Raw genomic sequence first — 26488 nt, 5'->3', positions numbered from 1 at the left:
CATACTGGGTAGCAGATTTTTTTTTCTTAAATAAAGTAGGAAAACCAATCAGCATATTTTTTTAAGGTAATTGGGGTTAAGTGACTTGCCCAGGGTCACACAGCTAGTAAGTGTCAAGTGTTTGATCTGAGGCTGGATTTGAACTGAGGCCCTCCTGACTTCAGAGCCCCAATCAGCATATTTTCAGTATTTAACAGTATGTTGTAATTTTATTTGATGCGGCAAACATTATTAATATGGACCAAGTACACAGTGCTGTACAAAGTGTTTATATGGTGGGTGGGGGAGACAATAGATAAATAAGACATTATCTTTGCCTTCAAAGATATTTATAAATCTAATAAGATACCATCACACATGTATAGAAATAATTATAATACAAAATGGAACATGAAGAATGCATAAGGAAATTCAAATGTATACTACGTAGAGGTCTGATTGGGAAAAATCATGTGATTTTGTGGCACGGAGGTCATTTACGTTTTTATTTGGAAATTTCATCTGGGATTCTAGGTATCATGGTAAGCATTTCATAAGTGCTTTAATGAATCTAGAGGGCAGATGATTGAGTGGACAACAAAAATAGGCACAGATATTGCCATATTTTTTAAAGAAGTCATCATGGAGTGGCAGTATTAATACTGAGTCAGCTGATGGACAACCTAGCACAACAGAGCGAAGTAAAGATAGAGAGAGTAGAAGCTTGTGATCCAGGCAGTTCGAAAGAAGGGTAGAAGAAACACAACCCTGGAGGCCTCATCGGCAGCCTCAGCAGGGACCACCACACAGTGGAGAATAATTCAAACCTTTTCTGACTTGGGGATGTCAGAACACACAGTGTTGCCCATACAGTTCTGGAAGGTGGATATGGATGAATATGGGAAGAATAAATTCATGGGAGGAGGAAGATAGGATTGAGGGCCAGGCCTGGCCAGGCTTGAGGAAGCTAAAAAGGAGACTCCTGCCTGGAACTAGGGAAGAGGACAGCTGAATTACCAGCAGCCCTGAAAGTCCCTCTAGGCCACACCCAGAGTCAGGCAGTTTAGAATCTGATTTAAGCACTGTCACTAAGGTGCTCATCACTTTTAAAATTAAGAATGTTGAAGGGGCAGTAGATCGATATAAGATCTAAGAGATGTAGGGTCTTGTAATGAAATATATTTGTAAAGGCTTTAACAGCTCCTCTGATAACAATGATGCTGTGTTATGGCCATGCATGAAAAGGTCTGAGTGCCACACCTCCCCAAAAACAACAACAACAACAACAAACACTGTTTCATCCAACAGGAAGTGGTTTTGTGCCAGGGTTGTAGGGGTTGTTGGTACAAAGACTAAAACAGCTAAATGCCACATCAACTCCTTAGGTAGCCTCTGGTTTCTTGCTTCCTTTTTCTTATCTATGAAAGAAAAAAGGTTACATCAATTTTGCTCTAGGTAAAAATTGAAGTAATTTAGAGGTATAGTTTTGTTTTAACAGGCATAATTATTTGATGCCTTCACATCGATTTTAATGTCTGTGAATAGCTATCGATGGTTTGTATTCACTTATCATTATATAATCTTAACCCCTTTTTGGCTGGATCTTTCTTTTTAATTAATTAATCAATTTTTTGTTTTCAACATTCACTTTTATAAGATTTTGAGTTATAAATTTTCCTCCTCCTCTCTTTTCTCCCCAAGATGGCATGCAATCTGATATAGGCTATACATGTACAATCATATTAAACATATGCCCACAATAGTCATGTTGTGAAAGAAGAATCAGAACAAAAGGGAAAAACCATGAGAAAGAAAATAGTATGCTTCAATCTGCATTCAGACTCCATAGTTCTTTCTCTGGTTGTGGATAGCATTTTCCATCTTGAGTCTTTTGTAATTGTTTTAGATCATTGCATTGCTGAGAAGAGCTAAATCTGTTAAAGTAAGTCATCAAACAGTGTTGCAAGTACAAGTCTTTCCAGGTTTTTCTGAAGTCTGCCTGTTCATCATTTCAAATACCACAACTGGTTCAGCCATTCCCCAATTGATGAGTGTCCCCTCAATATCCAAATCTTTGCTGCCACAAAAAGAGCTGATATGAATATTTTTGTACATGTGGGTCTTTTCCCATTTATATGATCTTTTTGGGATACAGACCTAGAAGTGGTATTGGTGGATCAAAGAGTATGCACAGTTTGATTGCCCTTTGAGCATAATTCCAAATTGTTCTCCAGAATGGTTGGATCAATTCACAACTTCACCAACAATACATTAGTGTTCCAATTTTCCCACATCTCCAACATTTATCATTTTCCTGTTTTGTCATGTTACCCAATCTGATAGGTGTGATGTGGTACCTCAGAGTTGTTTTAATTTGTATTTCTCTAATTATTAGTGATTCAGAGCATTTTTTCATATGACTATAGATAGCTTTAATTTCTTCATCTGAAAACAGCCTGTTCATATCAGTTGGGGAATGACTGTATCCTTATAGATTTGCCTCCATTCTCTATGTATTTTAGAAATGGCGGCTTTATCAGAGACAGTGGCTGTAAAAATTGTTTCCCAGCTTTCTGCTTCCCTTCTAACTGGTTGCATTGGCTTTGTTTGTGCAAAACCTTTTTAATTTAATGTAATAAAAATTATCCATTTTGCATTTCATAATGTTCTCTATCTCATTTGGTCACAAATCCTTCTGTTCTCCATAGATCTGACAAGTAAACTATTCCTTGCTCTCCTAATTTGCTTATAGTATCAACCTTTATGTCTAAATCATGTGCCCATTTTGACCTTATCGTGGTATAGAGTCTAAGATGTTGGTGTGTGCCTTAATTCTGTCATACTGTTTTCCAGTTTTCCTAGCAGTTTTTGTCAAATAGTGATTTCTTATCCCAGAAGCTAGAGTCTATGAGTTTATCAAACAGTAGATTACTGTAGTCATTGACTGCTGTGTCTTGTGTACCTACCCTATTCACTGATCCACCACTCTGTTTCTTAGCCAGGACTAAGTAGCTTTGATGATTGCTGATTTATAATACAGCTTTAGATCTGGTACAGCCAATTGGCTGGATCTTTCAAGCTGATCCTGAGGTATTTCATCAGAACCTGAGGGCAGTGGCCAACCAGGGAGGCAATGTAGATCATGTAGCTCATAAGAGATGTTTGAAAGAATGGCAGCTATTAACCTTGCAAAACTAGACTAACTTCTGTACAAACAAAATATGTAACTGAAACTTTTTTTTAAACACACACCTTGCAACTTCAATTCTCTTTGCTTTCAGAGTATATACTCTTCCTGCCTTCTCAGTTCTTTTTGAATTTTTGGGATTCGTAATAAGATGTCACAGAATATTTATAAATATCTGCAGAATATTACTTTCTGATTGACATAAGCATAATATTTTGCCCTAGCAGAATGGTCCTTTTAAGAAAGTTGCATTGCTAATGGAAAAAGAAATGGAAACAATGGTATAATGTACATCTTGGACAGTACCTGAATAAAACACTATTTCCTATAAAAAGCACAGTAACTGCTTTTGACAGTATAACTTGCTCAACTGGTATGTGCCCTATAGTTGTCACTCTGAGCATTGTTCTTTGGATTGTTAAGATCTCAAAATATTTGGTTTTGACCCAAACAAATGCACAACAAATTTAATATTTCAATGTGTGTGTATGCATATATATGTATATGTATATAAAATTTTTAAAAGAAATAGTCACAGCAAAAATGTGTACTTTGTTGGGTAAACCAAAGCAAATCTCTCAAAAAATTACTGGTGCTTTTAAAAACAACTCTTTAGGAACTTCAGGACAAGCCAGCAGGGAACATCTAAATACATATGACAGGAAGAAAATGATCCTATGTCTAAAATATATACAGTTCACTTGTCTGTGGTTTCTGTGATAACTGGTGCAGAATTTCAGAAAACTGCTATTTGATACCTTTTTTAAATGATTATATTGTGAAAATAAATTGTCATTGTTGAACAACAACAACAACAAAATGTCATTTTATACAATTACCTCAAAGCAAACATCTTTACTGAAATACCCCTCCCCCAAATTTGTGGTACACTCTTTAGCAAATATAGTAGATGCAAGTGAAAACCCATAAGAGCACCATAGAAGAGAGGTGCCTGGCTAGGGAACATGGTCAGGGCAACCTGAAATCTGACACATCTTGTGGTGCAAGCCTCCCCTTCACCTCATCTGCACCCACTTTATTGGGAGGGTTTGCCAGAGCCTAGGAAATAGTCTCCTTGATCTCCAGGCTTACTTGGATTGAAAAAAAATAATAATTTATAATAAATTCAATCCTGGGGCAAAATGAATTCCAAAATCAAAATTTTAGTTGTTTTTGAAGGGCAACTTCCTGTTTTTAGCCAGAGTCCCAAGACAGGATTCAACAAAGATGGGCCAGGCTAGACTTCACTTGGTGGTCTCATCAGCTGCAGTGGATTTTATTGCCATCTCTATGCTAATGATTCTCAAATCTACGTTTCCTGACCCAATATCTCTAACGATTTCCAGTATCACATTTCCATCTTGAATTGGGATGTCCAGTAAACATCTTAAACTTAGTATATCCAAAACAAACTCATTATCTTTTCCCCTGAATCCTCCCTCCTCCAACCTTCCCTATTGCTGTGGAGAGCAGCACTATCCTCCCAGTCCCTCAAGTTCAAAACCCAGGTGTCATTCTAGATTCTTCACTTACCCCACATATCCAAGCTGTTGCCAGAGATTGTGATTTCACCATGATAACATCGCTCAAATATGCTCCCTTCTCTCCTCTGACATCACACTTAAATGAGGGCCCTCATCACCTCACACATTGATTATTGCAATACCCTACTGTTAGGTCAGCCTTCCTCAAGTCTCTTTCCATGCCAATCCATCTTCCGTTCAGCCACTAAAATGATTATCCTTAAGTGCAGGTGGAGCATGTTTCTCCCACTCAATAAATTCAGTGTCTTCCTGTTGTCTCCTAGAGCAAATAAAATGTTCTGTTTCCCACTGAAAACTCTTCCTAACCTAGCCTCCCATCATTCCAGTTTCACACCTGACTCCCTAATACTTATTTTTTCATCCAGTGACACTGGCCTTCTGGCCTGGGAACAAGACAATCCATCTCCACTCCAGGCATTCTCTCAGGGGTCCCTCATGCCCAGAATGACCTTCCTCTCCTTGACTACTAACTTCAGTTACTTCTAAGTCTCAGCTGAAATCCCACTCTACAGGAAGCCTTACTCAACCCCGCTCAATTCCAGTGCTTTCCCTGTAAATTTTTTTCTCAAATATTCTTCATTTAGCTTGCTTTGTATATATTTGTTGGCACTCTTTAATGGCAGAGACCATATTTTGCGGGTTTTTTGTACCTCATCACGTACCAGTGTCTTACACTGTGCTATTTGATTGACCTTAACTTTATGTAATAATAGGCCAGAAACCTCCAGAATCAACAACATATCAAGGGAAAAGAAAAGAAATAAAATTATCCAATAATACAAAGCCCTGTTTTTTGCTTTTGAAAATGGCATAAGTGTTGCAAAATCACTAATTTAGAGCCAAAGCTCATTAAAAAAATGTGAAAAGAGGTGTGACACAGGGGGACCTGAGTTCAAATGCACCCTCAGACACATAATACTTAGTAGCTGGGTGATCTTAAGTTGACCCCATCACCTAGCAAATTCAAAACAAAAAAAAAGCTCCACTGTAATAATGCAAACATGTCATTATTAAGAGAACAAGAACTGCAATGGAATTCCAAAGCATAATTTCATCACAGAAACCATGCACTTTTGACTTCTGGCCAAGTGACTAAAAAAAAAAGAAAGTACACCATGAAAACCATGGAGGAATCAAAAAAGCACAAGAACCTTCAATCACCCAATTACCATGAATTATGCAGTTGAGTTTCCTATCCAGAGTGCAATGGATGAGCTTGTCCTGGGGAAACCACCTTCCTGATCGTAGAGTCATCCCAGTTATACAAGTATGCTAGGTTACTCCCACGCATCTACTCCATCAACACACACTGACATTTCAGATATGGCAACTCTTGCAGCACTTCAATTTCACCTAAATCAAACAAGAGCCTCAAAAGTCACAAAAGATGTTATAATTTCAAATCGGAGAAGCACACGTAGTACTCTCAGACCATCAAAACCTACGTATTTAAGAAGCAGAAAAGCATAGGAAAAAAGCACACAAGTTTCTTCATTTGCATACTGCCTCCCCTTTTGTGATGTCACACCTCCCAGAGATTGTCATTTAAGAAACCAACATTCTTAGCAACTTGGAACTTGGACCAGGAAATGAGCTGCTTTGTGCAACATTAGGCATTTTATCATCCTAGTGGGTCGACAACAGATTCGTTTTACTGTTGGGTTGGTTTCGTTTTATCTCCCACCTGGACCATTGCAATAGCCTCCTGGTTCCTCTCCCTGACTCTGGTGGTCTCGGCTCTCCATCCATCCACCCATCTACCAAACAATTTTTCTGACCACGTCATTTACCAACTTGGGCAACTCCAATGGTTCCCATTATGTCTTTGGGATAAAATAGAAACTCCTCTGTGCTACTGAAAGCTCTTCACAATCTGGTTCCAGACTTATTACACTAATATTACTTCTCTTCCTGTACTCTATATGGTTCAGCCAAACGGGCCTTTCTCCCCTTAACGTAGGACACGCTCCAGTTCCTCTCTCTGGGACCTTTGCTGTGGCTGTCTCCCATACCTGCAATGCACTCCCTCTTCACCTCCGACCCTTAGCATCAGGAGGGTCAGGTATTACCTTCTACATACATAAAGCCTTTCCAGATTTCACACCCTCTCCCAAAATTATTTTTATTGTAATTTTATGTTCCTATAAATGACAAATATTAAGGACCATGGACATTTCCATATACAAAGAAGAAAAGGCAAAGAGGCTTGCCTATAAATACCTCAATCTCTATTGAAGTTCACCTTGGGTTTGGTTTTTTTTTTAATGTACCCAACAAATTCGCTATACTCCTTTCATCCTGCCTGTCTTCTTTCTGTTCTCTTCTGCCCTGCATTTGGTACTTCACTAATTCTCTTTCCTTTCTTCACTAACACTACAGTACTCAACTGGTTACCCCAAAGCCCTCCCTTATATCAAATAAGATTAAACAGAAGCAATCCACACACACAATGCCCATGTATGAAAACCTTTGTTTCATTCAGTACCTTTCTGCTAAAACGTGGGAGGCCCTACCAAAATTACCTTGTAGTAATTTTCATAATATTTTGTATATGCTTTTTTGGGTACATTTTGTACAACATGTCACTTAATAGAATCTGCTTATTGGTTCACTGACAGCTAGAAAGTATATGAAACTGATTTACCTCAGTAAACACCAACACACCAACACATAAACACAAACACACACACACACACACACACACACACACACACAAATGTCAAGTACTACATGTCCCAACCAGAAATTATTCAGTGTAATTCAAAAGAGTGTAATTCCCTCTTATTCTTTGCTTTCCCTGTGGCTTTTAGCTTCTTTCTCCTAGTGGCTTCAGAACACAGAATCTCTATGAGCAAAGAATTCTTGTTTCTTAAATTTCCTGACGCATGAAATCTAACAAACTACATCAGGGTTGTAGGTTGCTGATGCCAAGTAACATGATAACAGAGGATTGTGCATCATTAGGTTACTACTCTCAGCTGATAAATTATTCCCTGATCATTAAGTGTTACAGAAATAATGGATCAGTCCCACCTAGGAAAGGTCATACCGAACCAGCAGAAATCCTTTCCAGCCCAAGAACTGATCAGAAATGAGAAAAACATGGATCCTTAAAGCCCCAAAGCCTTCTGTCCTTTTCGCTCCTAGGGACATTGACTATAAAAGCAGTCTGGCCTGTAAGCAGATAATAGGCTTCCTCTCATGTTTTCTCTTTTTATTTTTGCTGGTCAGAGAGTCATGTCCTAGTACTGCCAGTCTTAAAGAACAATGCAGAACAGCAAGTTTGGATAGAAACAATTAAGTAGAAATATCAACTGAGAGAAATTATGTATATTAATAACAATTATTATTGAATTAGGACAAAGGATTTCCCCTTTTTCTACTTTCTCATTCAGAAATCAGCCCCTGTAGGTTATTCAGGCAGCCTTTGAAATGCAGAGCTAATAAGGGAAGGGAAAACTCAGATCTGTTCGAAATGTAAAGAAATTTTAGTTCAGGTGAATTGATGGATTCTGACCCGATGTATTTTATTCAGACAGGTCTGGGAGGAAAGTGGATTCCCCCTTTTGTTTAGGTTCCTGTAGAGGGTGTCATATGTATAAATTAAGTCCCTTTTACCAAGACTGAGCGATTGGTGTCATGTTCCCCAGACCCTCATTAGAATAAGGCCACCTCTCTTATAATATTCATTCTCTCATTTGTTAGCCAAGAGTTGATTGCCATCCTGAGGAACACCCACTCTTCCAAGGGCATATAAACATAGAGTGAGTTCCATGGCTTTGGAGAGTGTCAGTGACCCATATTATTAATTATTGCTAGCATGATTAATAAAATGATTAATCACCCAGAAACTGTGTCTCTCAGACTTTTTATACATTGCACAAAACTACAAAAAGAAGCATTCCTGCTACAAAACCTACCAAATCCTTCTGAGAAGGGAATGGGGAGAGCCCGGGCAGGTATCACAGAATTACTCCTGTTCCTGCTATCCAATTTTGCAATAACCTATGCATTTTTTCCTGAATAAGGTAAACTTATTTTGGGGGTTCACGAAAAGTAACTGAAAAGTAGAATTGAATAGATTTTCCTCTTCAAATAATTTCCTACCTTTAGCACCCTCTAAAGAAATGGTTTTGTGATCAGTTACTAACACACCTAGGGAAAAAAGGCAGCCCATAGACATGGAATTTACAAGGGTATTCTTTGTAACCAGTATCGTAGTTCTTGGGATGACTGGAGAAGAGATGGGCTGCTCCTTAGGGCAGGTCCCTGTGTTAGGGTTCCACAAACTATTTGAGATCATAGAAGGAAAAAGAAAAGGGGATGGGGGAAGGTTACCACAGCCCAAAACGATTAGAGGGGAAGGGTGTTAGGGGGCCACTCCCAAGAGTCTTAGAAGGTGTCGCAACACCAAAGGTGATTTGTCACCAGGTCCCTGGACAATTAAAAGCCTGTAGTCTCAGATCAGGTAGTAGGGAGAAGTAGGGGAGAGAGGAAAGAAGGTACAATCACTCCTGTTAGTCCCAGGTATTAACACCATCCTGGCAATACCACTACTGGCTAGCGTAGGGAGGAGCCGGTTGATCTTTGGGAAAGAAAAAGGTTTTACTCAGAATTTATCACTTTTTTTTTTGTGATTTGACAAAGGAATATAGAATGGCAGATTTCATGAGGGAAAGCATATTACAAGGATTCTAAAATTAAGTAGAAAAGGCTTCAAATTGACAATATTGCTACATGTTTAGGTATATGTTCTCTAGCAAAGAATATCAATTTGCTTACATTTACAGAAGATAGCAGAGCTTTCTATTTACAAAAAATCATAAATTTGAAACATTATGTGTGTGTATATATGTGTGTGTGTGTGTGTGTGTGTGTGTGTGTGTGTGTATAGTATGTAGTAGACATAATATACTTACTCTTGATCACCTCCTACCATGGAAATGAAGCCAATTTTCCTGAAAAAAATATTGAAAACATCCTCAGATCTTGATTGGCTTGGAGGACTAAAGGTTCTGGGGGGCTACTGACATTACTCCTTGGTCTCCTGAAAAAACAGCCAAGACAAATTCCAGGCATCCACAATACTTGGCTGAAGGATCATGATGGGTAATCATCATGATGAGTTATGGGCAGGGCTGCTTTGCTTAGCTAAATCAACTCTAGGTATCCTCCATGTATAATATCCTAATTATCAGATAAGAGAAAAGAAAACCTAATATTTCTTTTACATAGAAACTTATTTCCCCAGAAGGAGATGTGCTGTTCCTGGAAGTACCACAAGCTCTTATTCTGTCTCCCTGCTCCAAAAATCCATTCAATATATTGTCCTCAGATAGAGGATGTATCAGATATTAAACTAATAAGAACAGATATTTTTACTATATTCAAATACTGTTTATGGTGGACAAATTTATGAGTTATTTCAATGATAAATGTTTTCCCCCAGGTTTAACAGTCAGATACTCAGTGATAATAAATGTGCAAATATACATTATTAGTGGTACCCATACCCAATAACTGTCACTAAAGAAAATTGTAGTCACATTTAATTAGGGCAGGTGACAGGAAGTGGGAGGGCACAGAGAAGTAGTTGGCATACACACACTTTAGTTCCTGGCTCCTGGTGAAAAGTCCCTGGAGTGAGGGAGGATAGAGTAGGAGATCTTTGTTTGTTACTGGTGTTCTGGTTTGAAATCACCAGTCAGGTCAAAGAGCCTCTTACAAGCCTGGAACTCTTAGACACTCTCCTGGCTTTCACTGGCCCAGGATCGTATTGTGTCTGTAGAATATGACATTAAAAATCAGTAGCCAGTCCAATAACTAGCCAGTTCAAAAGCCTCCCCTTCCGGAAAGGGATGATTAACTAGACTGCTCTAATCTTCCTCAGGACCCATTAAATTAGAGAATTATAAATTCAAGAATTCTCAATTTTCAATTCACCAACAAAGCCAGAGAGTCAGAAAGGCTTTCAAGAAGGCAGGCTGAAGAAAAGGGGCAGCTAGGTGGTACAGTGAATAGAGCTATGGCCTTGGAGTCAGGAGGACCTGAATTCAAATCTGGACAAATACCAGACACATGGTACTCACTAGCTGTGTGACCCTAGGCAAGTCATTTAACCCCGATTGTCTCGGAGAAAAAAAAAAAGACAGGCTGGATGTTGAAGGGATAAGGGGAAATGGAAGGAGATTCAGCTGAAGTGAGCAAAATAAACAAAAAAAAATGAAGAGGCTCAGTGAAGCATTTTTTAAAATAGGAAAAAGAAGAATCAGGAGTCACCAATAAGTAAGACAGTTTGGTTACTATTACATAGACTTTTTTCCCCCTTAAAACTACATATTCTAATAAGAAATAAATTCAGTAAAGAGCAATAATACTGAGAACAAAGGCACTCGGAGATTTCAAGTCATGCTTTTTTTTAGTTGATCCAAAATTTTGTCAATTAAGTTTTCAAAAGCTTTAGAACAAACATTACTCATAAATGTCATACATGCTACATAGAATTTTAAAAGAAACCTATATAATAGCAGTTAAGCTATTCCATTATAGCATATTCACATACAATCCTCTTTCTCTTCTTTGTATATTGACATTTTTCAAGTTTATCATGAAAAACAAAATTAAATAAAAAACTCTGAAAGTACAGATTCATTTTTGGAGTCCCAGCCTTCAAGAGTCCACATGACCAATATATCACAATATACATCCAGATCTTGTTAACCTGATCTCAGTGCTTGGATTTTTGCCTTGTTCTGGTGTCTGAGGCAGTGTGTCTGCTTTGTTTTTGTTTTTAGGCAATTGGGGTTAAGTAACTTGCCCAGGGTCACACAGCTAGTAAGTGTCAAGTGTTTGGCCTGAGACCAGATTTGAACTCAGGTCTTCCTGACTTCAGGGCTGGTGCTCTATCCCCTGCGCCACCTAGCTGCTCCAGTGTGTCTGTTTTTGAATAGAACTGTTGCATGGATGACTGTGGCTGTCAGTCTTTGGGATGGAAATCACCAAGTCAAGTCAAAGTGCCTCTTTCAGGCCTGGAATAATCTGGTTAATAGGAACCTCAGGCACTCTAAAGAGCTGCACCCACACCTCCTTGTGCCTATGGCTTATGCCAGTGCTTTAAGTGATGATGACAGTGCCACAGTATAGAAGTGTCTCATTCATATGCCTTATACCTAGAACAATATTTGTCATGTTGAACCTAAGCTTCATACACCAGTTAAAGAAAAACCATCTACCTCAGCCACTTCATACTTCCTAGCTGTGTGACCCTGGGCAAGTCATTTGACCCTGATTTCCTCACCAAAAAGAAAAAAAAAGGAAAGAAAGAAAGAAAGAAAAAGAAAAACCATCGACTCTTGAAGAATGCAGGAAATCCCACTCGAGCAGAGAGTGCCTTTCCTGAAAACAAAAAAGTTAAGTCAAGGAGGCAGCGGTTCTTCCAAGTATTCTTCCTTGACCAAGCTTATTAATCCATTGTTGCCTGTAGTACTGGCGATCCATTAAAGTAACTGCCAAGCTGATCTAGCTCTGGCTCACACTTCACTCTGTTCTTTATTGCTCTCCTAAAAAAGATGAGGTGAGAAGTTTTGCACATCCACATACTTCAGCAATTTCAACCCATGAATTATCGGGCTGATGTCAGAAGCTATAGTCATTGACAATAATTAGGCTTTTCTATCTTACAGGGTAGGTACATTTAAAAGTTTAATTTCTAGGAGTCTGAATACATATCCAAGAACTTCTAAATTTTTTCCCCCCACTTTCTGGCCTGTTTTTCTTTTTCCACAACCTGACTAAAATGGAAGTATGTTTTACATGACTGCACATGTATAACCTTATATCAAATTACTTGCCTTCTCAATAAGAAACAAAGAAGGGCAACTAGGTGGAGTTCAAATCCGGTCCCAGACACTTGACACTTACTAGCTGTGTGACCCTGGGCAAGTCATTTAACCTCAATTGCCTTGCCAAAAAGAAAAAAAAAGGCAAAAAATTCCCCCCAAAAAAATAAGAAGCAAAGGGAAGAAGGGCAAGAATTTGGAACTCAAAACTAAAAAATAAAGTCAAAATTTGTTTTTAAATATACTTGGAAAAATAAAATATTTTTTTAATATAAATTCGTTTATTTTTAGTTTTCAACATTCACTTCCACAAGTTTTTGAGTTCCAAATTTTCACCCCATCTCAACCCTCCCCTCCCCCCAAGATGTCATGCATTCTGAATATCCCTTCCCCTACTCTGTCCTCTTCTGTCTCTCTCCCCTTCTCTTATCCCCTTCCCCTTCTATTTTCCTGTAGGGCAGGACAGACTTCTGTACCCCATTTCCTATGTTTCTTATTTCCCAGTAGCATGTGAAAACATTTTTTTTTAAAACATATGTTTTTAAAACTTTAGGTTTCAAATTTTCTGTCTTCCTCCCTCCCCACCCACCTTCATTGAAAAACTAAGCAACTCAGTATAGGTTGTACATGTGCAGTTATGCAAAACATTCCATAGTAGACATGTTGTGAAAAACTAACTCTATTTCCCAATCCTATCCTGCCCTCCCATTTATTCTATTCTTTCTTTTGACCCTGTCCCTCCTCAGAAGTATTTACTTCTGATTACCCCTTTTCCAATCTGCCCTCCTCTCTATCATCCCCCTGTCTCTTGTCCCCTTCTCCCCCTATTTTCCTGTAGGGTAAGACAGATTTCCATACCCAATTGAATGTGTATGTTATTCCCTCCTTAAGCCAAATCCTATGAGAATAAGATTCACTCATTCCCTCTCACCTTCCCCGATTCCCCTCCACTGTAAGAGACTTTTCTTTTCTGTTTTTTTTTGTGAGATAATTTACCCCATTCTACCTCTCCCTTTCTTCTTCTCTGAGTATAATCCTCTCTCATCCCTTAATTTTATTCTCCAGATATGACCCCTTAATCTTCAACTCACCCTGTGCCCTCTATCTATCTATCTCCATATACATACATATAATTTTTTTCCTCCAACTACCCTAATACTGACAAAGGTCTCATGAGTTATAAATATCATCTTTCCATGCAGGAATGTAAACAGTTCAATCTTAATAAGTCTCTTATGATTTCTCTTTCCTGTTTACCTCTTCATGTTCCACTGAGTCCTGTATTTGAAAGTCAAATTTTCTATTCAGCTCTGGTCTTTTCATCAAGAATGCTTGAAAGTCCTCTATTTCACTGAATGACCATTTTTCCCCTGAAGGATTATACTCAGTTTTGCTGGGTAGGTGATTCTTGGTTGTAATCCTATCTCCTTTGCCCTCCAGAATATTATATTCCATGCCCTGCGGTCCTTTAATGTAGAAGCTGCTAAATCTTGTGTTATCCTGATTGTGTTTCCACAGTACTTGAATGTTTCCTTCTGGCAGCTTGTAATATTTTCTCCTTGACCTGGGAACTCTGGAATTTGGCTATACATATTCCTAGGAGTTTTCCTTTGGGGATCTCTTTCAGGAGGAGATCTGTGGATTCTTTCAATTTCTATTTTGCCCTCTGGTTCTACTATATCAGGGCAGTTTTCCTTGATAATTTCTTGAAAGATGATGTCTAGGCTCTTTTTTTGATCATGGCTTTCAGATAGTCCAATAATTTTTAAATTCTCTCTCCTGGATCTATTTTCCAGGTCAGTTGTTTTTCCAATGAGATATTTCACATTGTTTTCTAATTTTTCATTCTTTTGGATTTGTTTACAGTGTCTTGATTTCTCATAAAGTCACTAGCTTCCAATTGCTCTATTCTAATTTTTAAGGAAGTATTTTCTTCAGTAAGCTTTTGGACTTCCTTTTCCATTTGGCCAATTTTTCTTTTTAGGGCATTTTTCTCCTCATTGGCTTTTTGGACCTCTTTTGCCATTTGGGTTAGGCTATTTTTTAAGGTGTTATTTTCTTCAGTATTTTTTGGGTCTCCTTTAGCAAGCTGTTGACTTGTTTTTCATGATTTTCTTGCATCACTCTCATTTCTCTTCCCAGTTTTTCCTCTACTTCCCTTACTTGCTTCTCAAAATCCCTTTTGAGCTCTTCCAAGGCCTGGACTGATTCATATTTTTCTTGGAGGCTTTGGATGTAGGAGCTTTGACTTTGTTGTCTTCTTCTGGTTGTATATTTTGATCTTCTTTTTCACCAAAGTAAGATATATAGTCTGACTCTTTTTGCTGCTTGCTCATGATCCGGCCAATTACTTGAGTTTTAAACTCTTTGTTAAGGTAAGAGTCTGCTTCCAATGTGGAGAGTGTACTGTCCCAAGCTTCAGGGGTTTGTACAGCTGTTTTCAGAGATACTTGTAGGGACCTGTAAATTTTCAGTTCTTCCAAGGTGGTATGATAAGGGGCGAGGTGTTTACTCCTTTCCTGGCCTGTGACCACAAGTACTCCTTTCTGTCCTGTAACTGTGAGGAGGGGTTCCTCTTCACAGCCACTACAAGCTCCACCAGCCAGTGCTCCTCCTCACCCAGCACCGCTGCCCAGAACTGTGACCCAGATCCAACACGGGCAGAGCAAGAGATTCCTGCCTCAGCACTGGCAAAGAGATCCCTGCAATCCCTCTCTGATCAGCCACTGGATTCCCCCTCAGTCTGTGGGCCGGAAGCTCGGGAAGCAGCTGCCCCCCAGGGCCACGCTCTTGGGGAATGAAGCTGAGACCCCGCCTTCCTCTCTGACACCGACAGAAACAGACTTTTCCCACTGACCTTCTAAGTTGTCTTTGGCATTGGTGGATTGAGGAGTCTGGAAACCACCACAGCTGCCCGAGATTCGGTCCTCTGAGGCCTGCTCCAGGTTTGCTGCGGCCTGCGCCCTCAAGCTGAGCTGTGCTGCGCTCCCAGCCCGGCACGATACACCTTTCTGATCAATCATCCACGTTGTCTTTGGCTGGAAATTTGTTTCACTCTGACTTTTTGTGGGTTCTGCTGCTTCAGAATTTGTTTAGAGCCATTTTTTATGAGTATTTGGAGGGTTTTGGGGGAGAGCTCAAGCAAGTCACTGCTTTCACTCTGCCATCTTGGCTCCGCCTCCCAACAGAATAAAATATTTTTTGAATCAAAGAAAGTTTAATTTCTAGGGGAAAATACCTTGAGTTAAATCTTTGGGGAAGATTTAGATGGCTCTAGAGCCAAGAGACAGAGCACTCTTGGATATGACACAATTTTTTAAATGAAATCAAATGCTTGATAGAATTGAATGTGCCAACAGATTTTGGCCAGGGAACACCCTGGTTGCTCAGTCAAGTCTGATTCTGCCATCCTCTTTGCAATGATATCACTGGCTGAATTTCCTGTGGGGACTCCCAAAGAGATAGAGGCATTTTGCTCGGTCACACCAGAGACAGATTTGTCCTGGACACAAAATTATGTGGGAATTCCATGCTTGTTTGACTGTCAGTCAAGATGCCCCTGAAGTAAGGTCACTCACTGTTTCAAGCATCCAACAAAAGACTGTAGCCAGTAGTCTGCTTAGGCCATGCAGTCCATCTCTAGTCACACAAGTCCATTGTTGCTATGTGGCAAAATGACCAGGCTGCATGTTATTCACACATGTGCACCATCAGGATTTATCCTAAAGCATCTCTATATCTAGATTGCTTCTTGGTTGTCATCATTTGATCATTGTGGCTGTGACCAACTACATAGCAACCAGGATGCCAAAGCTCCTCCTGAACTTTCCTAATGAAATTATTAAAAATTTCCCAATATCTGGAGCAGCTAGATGGTACAGTGGATAGAGCACCAGGCCTGGAGGCAGGAGGAGCCAAGTTCAAATCTGGCCTAAGATACTTCCTAGCTGCAAGTCACTGAACCCTGATTGCCTCAAAAAAAAAATTAGTTTCAGGATCCAATTGCTATCTCATTACAGTTCTTAAAAACATATGAACCAATTTGTCTAAAATGCTCATAAATGTAGAGTGTTACTCTAAACTCTAGTATTGAGATATCTGGATTTTTGGATGTGACTGAGGAAAAATACTCCTATTGATCTGGATGAATTCTATCCAGTCTCCCAAGGGCGCAACCTTGGAATCACAGTGACTCCTTCCTCTCCTTCACCCCTCAGTGTCAGCTGGCTTACCTCGTCATTTCTTCCTCCACAACATATCTTCACAAACCCTTTCTGTTCAGGTGACCTGAATTCAGCACCTCTTACCTAGACTATTTATTGTAACAATTTACTAACTGGTCCTCCTGCTTCCACTTTCTCCCCTACTCTGATCCACTCCTCACATAGCTGCCAGTGATTTTCCTAAAAACAAGTTTCACAACATCATTCCCTACCCAAATTCCAATGGGAGCCACTCTATTCTCTAGGATGAACTATCAACTCCCCTGAATCACTTAAAGGCATTGCTCCATCCTACCTTTCGAGTCTCATTACACATTACTCATCTTAATTCTATGATTCAACCAAAGTCGCCTTATTATTTTTTTTTAGAGTTAAGTGACTTGCCCAAGGTCACACAAGTGTCTGAAACTGGATTTGAATTCAGGTCCTCCTGACTCCAGATCTGGTGCTCTATCCTCTGGCCCTTGTTACTCTTCACACATAATAATCCCTCTCTTGTTTCCATGGCTGGCCCCTGTGTCTTTCCTCCATTCTGCCTCTTAGAATTCCTTGTTTCCTTCGAGAATCAGTTCAAGCACCATCTTCTACATTAAGCCTTTCCTTAAGCAAACTTTTCAAATTACTTTGTTTTCATCTTGTATATTCTTCTTCAGCACCAGTGAATGACCAGATAGAATACCAGTCATGCACAACTTTCCAGGGTTCTGATCCTATCAAATTTCTATAGCAACCAACAATGTGAGATATTTCAAGCATTCAGTGAATGTCTGCAAGGATAGCTACAGGTGATGTTAATGAACGATTACCTGAATGCACAGCTCCTGACTGGGGATGATGCATGTACCTAGAAACAATTTCTCCAAAGGAGATGGAGGAGATGAAGACCTAAGAATATTGAGTGAGATACCTGGAATCAGTAGGAGCCTCAGTATTTGAGTGATTAAAAAAAAAAAGATAAATTTGAACTATGTTTTCTTTAAGGGATGGTTGTACACTCCTTATATGTATTTTTAAAAGATAATTTGACAATGCATTAAGTTAAAAATAAGCTTCTATCCATAATACCTCTTCACAGAATAAGATAAATTCTCCTCTCTTCTAAAAGTTAAAGTGTTTCACAAACCTAACACCTAAAGAGAAAATAAGTCCTATAATAGGCCTTAAGTAATTGATAGATCAATTTGTTGTCATCAAGCAATCTTATTGAAAAATCAGACCTATCCACTGTGCAAGAAAGCCAATAAGTAAGCACTACTCTTTACCACAGCTTCTAAAACAAGAGAGAAAAAAGTAAGCAGAGATCTTTAAAAACCCAAAAGACTAACTGAAAATCCCTAAGAGAAATCAAAAAAGTGAAAGCTAAGACAAGAAAACAAAACAAATTCCTACACATTATAACACTAAACTTGCAAGGAAGGAAAAAACAAACAAACAAAAAAACAAAACAAACTTCTTGTAAGCACCTTGGGGCTTTCTTCCAATTTAGCCTTCTCACCCAAGAAGGATATAGTTGGTACACCTCTCCATTACTCTTCAGTTCCTCCTGCCCTTTACTCCCTGGAAACTTTCCACCAGTCTTGTGGGACAAAGTCACCAAGTAAACAATCACAAAAAACACCCAAGAAGAAGCATCCCTAGGAAATGTCAACACTTTTGTTGAGCATAAAATAACTTTTTGGAGACCCTCTCTCCGACACTCACTGCCTCACAGTTGGGTAACAGATGATGATTTACATAGCCCTACTCCTTCAGCACAAAGCAGATTTGGGGGGGGGGGAACTGTGAAGATTCACTTAGAATGTACTCTGTGTAATTGAGACCTAATCGACCCATGGTCCCTCTACATTTTTAGTCTTATGGAAGACAAAAGGTGACTGAGGGAAAGAACTGACACAAGGTATAAATGTGACTACTCCTCAGAGAGAAAGTTGAATCTAACAAGAAAATTGACCATAACTTAATTATTGTTCAATCAGGATTATCCAGTTGATTAAGAAATATTAAGTCTCAAAAGGACAACCTGCTCTATATGAATCTAACCAAAGTAATCTGTCTTGGGCCTCTGAGATATGTGATATCCCCTCCATTACACCCCCCATAAAGTGTCCCTTCTTAGGGAACTCATTTCTTATCTTGTGCTTTAAGGTTTGCAATGAATTGTGTCTCCAAAAAGCCCAGGAAGGTAACTCATACAGGTATTTATTACGTCTGTTTCATAGATGGAGAGACTGATGTCCCATTTCCCCAAATCACAAATCTAGTCAATATTGGACCTGGGACTGGTCTTTATGCTACCTGTAAGGCTCTTTCCACCAAATAGGAATAAACAAACATTAAGCTACCCAAAGCATCTATTTTCCTCCTTTTTTCTACTCAGGCCATTTCTTTTCTTGAAACTCAAATCCACCTGGATAACCCTCTTACCAAGATTTTTCTGATATCAATAGAAAACAATTTTTCGCCTGCTCAGTCCTCCATGAGTATTTTCTTTAGAATTATTCCTTGGAGGGCAACTAGGTGGCACAGTGGACAGAACACTGGCCCTGAAGTCAGGATGACCTGAGTTCAAATCCAGCCTCAGACCAAACACTTGACATTTACTAGCTGTGTGCCCTGGGCAAGTCACTTAACCCCAATTGCCTTAAAAAAAATGGAATTATTCCTTCGATTTGTATCCTCATTTATATTCTCTTTATGGTATTTAGTGTGGTATCACTCCTATGAGATGGAAAAGTTTTTTGAAGAATAGCACCATGTTCCAAATATCTATGTATTCCCCTATTCCCTACCTGGCACAATACTTTGCATAGAATAAGGGCTTAATAAATACATATTTCCTTCATTAAGTGAATTGTAAAAATCATATAGCTGCAGATTTTATGTTCTAATCAGACTGTAGATCCTCCTAGGATTGCTTCTAAATTTGTGGACTCTGACCTAGGTCTCCAGACACTAAACCTTATGCATTAGCTAGACATCATGAAACTTTCTGTTATTACATTCATCGGCTTGAGTCCATGATCTACTAGGAATTAGCCAGGGAGCCACCAGTCAGGGAATTGGGAGAAGCAGGGAGCTGAGGTTGGGAATAAGTTGGCTGTCTCCCTCTGCTCTTTCAGCCAGCCCAATTTATTTATCCATCTATGCTCAGTCCTCACTTCAATCATATGTTATCCACAAAGTATGTGATTATAAAGTGAGTTATACGTGAAAAATGGCCTTTCTTTCTTCAGTTACAACTCATGGGGTGTGTGTGTGTGTTGTGTGTGTGGTGTGTGTGTGTGTCTATTTCCAGCCCACCAAGGCAACTACCTTGAAGGAAGGCATGAACCTGAAATCCTGTACATAACCGCAACTGATTTCCTTTTCTTTCTCATGGAGTGTCTGTCTCCTGGGCTGAGGAGGTTGGAAAAGGCTTCATGAAAGTAGGATTGGAGGTGTGTTAACAGGATTTTACTGAACCAGTCTCTAACCTGAGAATGACAAAAGAGCAGGCCAGAGACAAAGTGCAATAATTAGGTACCCACTTAATCAATTAGTTTCATTATAAGGAACAGGTTTGCAAAATCGTGAATTCTCCTGATCCTAATTCCACCTTGCTGAAGTGAAGGCAGAGATTTTATACATAACTCACAATGGAAAGGGAGGGGGGAAGGTGGATTACAAATAATTGTTCCCTAGGGCCAGAGTGGTTTCCCACAGCCAACCCACAAATGGAAGACAATGCAACAATTCTGGAGTCCATTCCTTGGGGATCGTGACTTGGTGGGTCATAGGCCCAGAGTTCTGTGACAGGAACAGGTTCTACAATCTTTGATTCAATTCACTGAAGTTACACAGGCAGTGATTGTGAGCATTGTCAAAGTTGGATTGATCATTTCAAGTTGCATCGTGAGCTCTGACTCACAAGCTGGAATAGGCAATTGCTGAGAATTCTAAATTATTAGTTTTTATTACCCATATTATATCGATTAATATGAAAATGATAATTCCCTTCACAGGAATATCAAGGAGGGAAATTAAACCAATAGTCTCCATTCCAAGTCAGAACAAGATCAAGAAGCAAAAAAACATACATAGCAAGGCACCTGGTATGATCCTGTTAGGCTCTGGAAACTCGAGAGCCTCACATGGGTTCTCATTCATTTCCTTGTCCAAGGTTTTGTTTGTTTGTTTTTTGGCCTAGGCAGTGGGGTTAAGTGACATGCCCAGGGTCACAGAGCTAGTGTGTCATGTGTCTGAGGCCAGATTTGAACTCAGGTCCTCCTGAATTCAGGGCTGGTGCTCTAAGCCACCTAGCTGCCCCACCTTGTCCAAGTTTTGCTGAACAGCCATTACATGGTGGTCTCCTCCACAGGCTTGGTAGGTGATGTCAGAAAGGGACAGGGCATATACAGATATAAGATTTCTGGTCCTGTTTCCTAGGACCAGGTACTACATGTAGAAAACACTGATTGTAAAGGGCTTAGCCTGGGTATTATGGACTGAATCACTTGGAAGACTATACGGTTTGTGTGACTGTGTGGAGGAGATGTTACATACTTATTTGGCAGGTGTGGTTCCGTGACCATGAAGATAGGTATGTTCTTAATGGGCTAATTCCTGTGATTTTTTTAATGTAAAGATATATATATATATATATATATATATATATATATATATATATACACACATAGGCACGTCATATATTAGTGAAATACTTGGTTTCAAAGGTAAAGTTTCTAGTGTGTTTTAGAATTGCTTGATATCTGGAAGATGTCATTTTGTCTTTGATTTGACTACCTGGTGAAATTTGGTACAGATTGGTAAGTAGGAGCATGGTAACCCCTGGGTAAGTTATCTAGTTGACTTTAGTTTTTAGGTAGGCCTTTTTTTTTTATTATAACAAAAATTTAATTTTCTCAACCTACCAACTTGCCACTCTGCCCCACCCAGAAAGCAAAAAGCTGTTTTTAACAAGTATGTTTAATCCAGCAAAACAATTTCTCTTAACTGGCCATGTCCTAAAAAATACATCTCATTTAAAACCATGGGTATTTTACCTCTTTGTCAGAAGGCGGGAAGTTATTGTTAGTCCTCTGGAATCCCGGTTAGTCTCTCTGTTGACCAGATTCTTTTGTGTGTTGGTTTTTGATGGTGAGGCATTGGGGTTAAGTGACTTGCCCAGGGACACACAGCTAATAAGTGTCAAGTGCCTGAGGCTTGCTTGAACCAAATCCTCCTGACTCCAAGGCTGGAGCTCTAGCCATCTAGTTGCCCCTTGTTGTTATTGATTCATAGGCATAAGAAAGATTAATCAGTGAGTAAATAGTTCTTGCCACTGCTGCTTGTTTTGTAGGGCAGGTAGGTGACAAGAGTGTTGGGCCTGGCATCAGGAAAGACATCTCTCCCAGTTCAAATCTGGCCTCAGACACTTATTGGTGCATGACACTGGGTGAGTCATTTAACCCTGTTTGCCTCGGTTGCCCAATCTGCATAGTGAATTGGACAAGGAAAAGGCAAACCATTCTAGTATCTTTGCCAAGAAAACCCGAAATGGAGTCACCAGGATTTGTTGAGTAGCGGTGTATGCTTAAGCCCACAAGTTCCTCTTACTGTGGTGACCGTCTGCATCCACATCTTACGTCGCAGGTAGAACGACGACGTCGTTTTGAACGATAACTGTGTTCTAGAAAAAAACTTCAACTGAACACGGAACACAACTACGTAAGTAAAGCAGGCACAATTTCCATGTCCCCAGTTATTCATAGTCGCACACGTTCGTGCAACTCTCCGCGAGTAAGCCGACGAATATCGCGGCTCGCTACACGAAACGGAACTCTTCCGCGAAACACCCCCCCAGCCCACCGAGATGATATTACTACGCCCGCACACCCTCATACCTACGTCTTGCAGACGGTTACTCTGCAGAGCCCCCGAGGTCTGTTTTTCGTGAACACCATTTTCCTCCCAGTGGGAGGTGCACCGTTCCCGGAAGTACTGCAATACCGGGTCGATGCGTGGAGTGGACGGAGCAAGCTCCTATTCCATCTCCCTGCTCCAAAAATCCATTTAATATATTGTCCTCGGATAGAGGACGTATCAGATATTAAACTGATAAGAAAGATACTACACTTGATCTTAGCCAAAAGGCCGAGAAGCGATAAAAAACCCCTCACACTCCCCTACCCTTCGCAACAACACCATTTTACGCACGCGGCGACTAACGAACACCTTTTCCAAGCCTCGCCCTCCTTCCGCACCTCCCACGCCCCAACCCGAAGCTCAGTCTCCCGCTCTGCCCCTCTATGCAACCAGACGGCCGCCTAAAACACGCCATAGAGCGGATCTTTACCAAATTTTAGCACTTTCTTCGCGCGAGAAGCCCCTTGCCTGGCACCCAGAACACCTTGCCTACTCGGCAACCCTATATTTGCATAGCCCTCCCACTTATGCACAGAGCCGACCAATGGCTGCCCTGCGGGGCTGCGAAGGCGCAGAGAATGCACTCCGAGCCCGGAAATGTCTTGGACGCGCCTAGGACCCCCTTCCCTTCGCTCTCCTCTTCCCCGGGCCTACTGGCTGCGGAGAAACGCGCTTCGTAGGAAGTGGAACCAATCGGGCTGCCTGTCCGTTTTCGTGGGGAACTTCACAGACGCTGTCGGTTACTGGCTGCCGGAGTGCCCCACTGCCTTGTCAGAGCCCTGAGCAATAGAGCAGGGTGGAAAAGAAAGATGGCATTTTTTTTACATGATAATTTTGTTGTATATTTGAAAGGAATAGCAAGTTGTGCATAGTAGATTTTCAGTTTCATATACAATCAATCATCTTTTTTATTGTGCTATTATGGAAATGCTTGTTCAATTTCATAAGTTAAAGATAGATTTTTTTTTTACAAAGAAGGAAACACTTTAATTGTAATCTTCAAAAAGATATTTTCTTCTTCTTTTATATTTGTGAATCATATCTCCTCAAAACTGAAAGCTTCTTGAGGGCAGGGACTTTCTTTAAAAGTGTTTTTTTCACTAATTTTTTTTAATATAAATTTATTTATTTTTAGTTTTCAACGTTCACTTCCACAAGTTTTTGAGTTCCAAATTTGTCACCCCTCCCCCCACCCCAAGATGGCATGCATTCTGAATACCCCTTCTAGTCTGCCATCTCTTCTATCTCTCCCCCCTCCCTTCTCTTATCCCCTTCCTCTTCTGTTTTTCTGTAGAGCAGGATAGACTTCTGTACCCCATTTCCTGTATTTCTTATTTCCCAGTTGCATGTGAAAATATTTTTTTTAAAACATGTGTTTTTAAAACTGAGTTCCAGATTTTGTCCCTTCCTCCCTCCCCACCCACCCTCATTGAAAAGGCAAAGCAACTCAATATAGGTTGTACATGTGCAGTTATGCAAAACAAGACCATAGTAGACAGGTTGTGATAAACTAACTCTATTTCCCTTAATCCTATCCTGCCCTCCCATTTATTCTGTTCTTTCTTTTGACCCTGTCCCTCCTCAGAAGTATTTGCTTCTGATTACCCTCTTTTCCAATCTGCCCTCATCTCTATCATACCCCTGCTCTCTTGTCCCTTTCTCCCCCTATTTTCCTGCAGGGTAAGACAGAATTCCATACCCAATTGAATGTGTATGTTATTCTCTCCTTAAGCCAAATCCTATGAGAATAAGATTCCCATTCCTCTCACCTTCCCCTGTTTCCCTCCACTGTGAAGACTTTTCTTTTCTGTTTTTTTTTGTGAGATAATTTACCCCATTCTACTCTCCCTTTCTTCTCCAAGTATCATCCTCTCTCATCCCTTAATTTTATTCTCCAGATATGACCCCTTAATCTTCAACTCACCCTGTGCCCTCTATCTACATATATATGTGTGTGTATATATATACACACATACATATAATTTTTTCCTTTCAACTACCCTAATACCGACAAAGTTCTCATGAGTTACAAATATCATCTTTCCATGCAGGAATGTAAACAGTTCAATCTTAATAAGTCTCTTATGATTTCTCTTTCCCGTTTACCTCTTCATGTTCCACTGGAGTCCTGTATTTGAAAGTCAAATTTTCTGTTTAGCTCTGGTCTTTTCATCAGGAATGCTTGAAAGTCCTCTATTTCACTGAATGACCATTTTTTCCCCTGAAGGATTATACTCAGTTTTGCTGGGTAGGTGATTCTTGGTTGTAATCCTATCTCCTTTGCCCTGCAGTCCTTTAATATAGAAGCTGCTAAATCTTGTGTTATCCTGATTGTGTTTCCATAGTACTTGAACTGTTTCCTTCTGGCAGCTTGTAATATTTTTTCCTTGACCTGGGAACTCTGGAATTTGGCTACAATATTCCTAGGAGTTTTCCTTTGGGGATCTCTTTCTTTCTTTCTTTCTTTCTTTTTTTTTGGGGGGGGATCTCTTTCAGGAGGAGATCTGTAGATTCTTTCAATTTCCATTTTGCCCTCTGGTTCTACTATATCAGGGCAGTTTTCCTTGATAAATTTCTTGAAAGATGATGTCTAGGCTCTTTTTTTGATCATGGCTTTCAGATAGTCCAATAAGTTTTAAATTCTCTCTCCTGGATCTATTTTCCAGGTCAGTTGTTTTTCCAGTGAGATATTTCACATTGTTTTCTAATTTTTCATTCTTTTGGATTTGTTTCACAGTGTCTTGATTTCTCATAAAGTCAGTAGCTTCCAATTGCTCTATCCTAATTTTTAAGGAAGTATTTTCTTCAGTAAGCTTTTGGACTTCCTTTTCCATTTGGCCAATTTTTCTTTTTAGGGCATTTTCCTCCTCATTGGCTTTTTGGACCTCTTTTGCCATTTGGGTTAGGCTATTTTTTAAGGTGTTATTTTCTTCAGTATTTTTTGGGGTCTCCTTTAGCAAGCTGTTGACTTGTTTTTCATGATTTTCTTGGATCACTCTCATTTCTCTTCCCAGTTTTTCCTCTACTTCCCTTACTTGCTTCTCAAAATCCCTTTTGAGCTCTTCCAAGGCCTGCGACTGATTCATATTTTTCTTGGAGGCTTTGCATGTAGGAGCTTTGACTTTGTTGTCTTCTTCTGGTTGTGTGCTTTGATCTTCTTTTTCACCAAAGTAAGATAATATAGTGTGACTCTTTTTGTGCTGCTTGCTCATGATCCTGGCCAATTACTTGAATTTTAAACTCCTTGTTAAGGTAACAGTCTGCTTCCAATGTGGAGAGTGTATTGTCCCAAGCTTCGGGGTTTGTACAGTTGTTTTCAGAGATACTTGTAGGGACCTTAAATTTTCAGTTCTTCCAAGGTGGTATGATAAGGGGTGAGGTGTTTACTCCTTTCCTGGCCTGTGACCACAAGTACTCCTTTCTGTCCTGTAACTGTGAGGAGGGGCTCCTCTCCACAATCACTACAAGCTCCACCAAGCCAGTGCTCCTCCCCACCCCAGCACCGCTGCCCAGAACTGTGGCCCAGATCCACACATGGGCAAAGCAAGAGATTCCTGCCTCAGCACTGGCAGAGATCCCTGCAATCCCTCTCTGATCAGCCACTGGATTCCCCCTCAGTCTGTGGGCCGGAAGCTCGGGAACCAGCTGCCCCCCACAGGGCCACGCCTTGGGGAATGAAGCTGAGACCCCGCCTTCCTCTCTGACCACCGACAGAAACAGACTTTTCCCACTGACCTTCTAAGTTGTCTTTGGCATTGGTGGATTGAGGATACTGGAAACCTCCACAGCTGCCTGTGATTCAGTCCTCTGAGC

The 26488-nt window shown here is 40.0% G+C and overlaps 1 long non-coding RNA gene, 1 other non-coding gene and 1 pseudogene across 2 annotated transcripts; all 3 read right to left on the bottom strand.

Moving 5' to 3' along the window:
• Positions 1–189: 189 nt before the first annotated feature.
• Positions 190–22896, bottom strand: LOC110194682 (uncharacterized). Its single transcript, XR_002320771.2, has 3 exons — positions 22654–22896; positions 9630–9668; positions 190–1397 (listed from the first exon to the last, which is right to left on the bottom strand). It is a non-coding gene; the product is annotated as an uncharacterized LOC110194682 (long non-coding RNA).
• LOC144454721 (U2 spliceosomal RNA) lies at positions 9944–10108 on the bottom strand (annotated as a pseudogene).
• LOC144454710 (U2 spliceosomal RNA) lies at positions 22726–22915 on the bottom strand. Its single transcript, XR_013483217.1, has one exon. It is a non-coding gene; the product is annotated as a U2 spliceosomal RNA (small nuclear RNA).
• Positions 22916–26488: the final 3573 nt, after the last annotated feature.

This window comes from Phascolarctos cinereus, unplaced genomic scaffold (assembly GCF_003287225.1).
Source record: "Phascolarctos cinereus isolate Bilbo 61053 unplaced genomic scaffold, phaCin_HiC Scaffold_726;HRSCAF=1367, whole genome shotgun sequence".
NCBI classification, from domain to species: Eukaryota; Metazoa; Chordata; class Mammalia; order Diprotodontia; family Phascolarctidae; genus Phascolarctos; species Phascolarctos cinereus.
This window is presented reverse-complemented; position numbering and strand designations above follow the sequence as displayed.